At 42.6% G+C, this 1,162-nt stretch overlaps 1 non-coding gene across 1 annotated transcript; it reads right to left on the bottom strand.

The window, feature by feature from the left end:
* Positions 1-217: 217 nt before the first annotated feature.
* LOC130955555 (small nucleolar RNA R71) lies at positions 218-325 on the bottom strand. The gene has a single exon (XR_009076806.1). It is a non-coding gene; the product is annotated as a small nucleolar RNA R71 (small nucleolar RNA).
* Positions 326-1,162: the final 837 nt, after the last annotated feature.

The following is a 1,162-nucleotide window of genomic DNA, read 5'->3' as shown; positions in this document are numbered from 1 at the left end:
GAAGATCCTCATCAGTTCTTAGCTGAATTCTTGCAAATCTGTGACACTGTCAAGACTAATGGGGTGACCCTGAGGTCTACAGACTAATGCTATTCCCGTTTGCTGTAAGAGACAGAGCTAGGACATGGTTGGACTCACAACCTAAAGAAAGTCTGGACTCATGGGAAAAGCTAGTCAATGCCTTCTTGGCAAAGTTCTTCCACCTCAAAAATTGAGTAAGCTTAGAGTGGAAGTCCAAACCTTCAGACAGAAGGATGGAGAATCCCTCTATGAAGCTTGGGAAAGATACAAACAATTAATCAGAAAATGTCCTTCTGACATGCTTTCTAATGGAGCATCATAGGTATTTTCTATGATGGTCTCTCTGAACTATCCAAGATGTCTTTGGATAGCTCTGCTGGAGGATCTCTTCATTTGAAGAAGACGCCTACAGAAGCTCAAGAACTAATTGAAATGGTTGCAAATAACCAATGTACTAAGGATGCTTCATCTGAAGAAGAAGCTTATGATCCTGAGAACCCTTCAATGGAAGAGGTGAATTACATGGGAGACCCTATGGAAAACCTATAATTCTTCATGGAGAAATCACCCAAATTTCTCATGGAAGGATCAACAGATACCTCAACAAGGTTTCAACAACAATAATGGTGGAAGAAAAGGTTTAGCAATGGCAAGCCCTTTCCCAACAAGGTTTCAACAACAATAATGGTGAAGAAACAGGTTTAGCAATGGCAAGCCCTTTCCATCCTCTTCTCAGCAACAGACAGAGAATTCTAAGCAGAACCCCTCTGACTAGCAACCATGGTCTCTGATCTAATCAAAACCACTCAAGTTTCATGACTGAAACAAGGTCCTCCATTAAGAATTTGGAGGCACAAGTGGGACAGCTGAGCAAGAAAGTTACTGAACTCCCTCCTAGTACTCTTCCAAGCAATACAGAAGAAAATCCAAAAGGAGAGTGCAAGGCCATCAACATGGCTGAATTTGGAGAGGAAGAAGAGGCAGTGAACGCCACTGAGGATGACCTCAATGGGCGTCCACTGACCTGAGTTCCCTAATGAGGAACCATGGGAATCTGAGGCTCAAAATGAGACCATAGAGATTCCAATGGATTTACTTCTGCCATTCATGAGCTCTGATGAGTATCTTCCTCTGAAGAGGA

Source organism: Arachis stenosperma, chromosome 1, assembly GCF_014773155.1.
Source record: "Arachis stenosperma cultivar V10309 chromosome 1, arast.V10309.gnm1.PFL2, whole genome shotgun sequence".
Taxonomy (NCBI): domain Eukaryota; kingdom Viridiplantae; phylum Streptophyta; class Magnoliopsida; order Fabales; family Fabaceae; genus Arachis; species Arachis stenosperma.
Note: the sequence above shows the minus strand (reverse complement) of the source record. Positions and strands in the feature narration are given on the sequence as shown.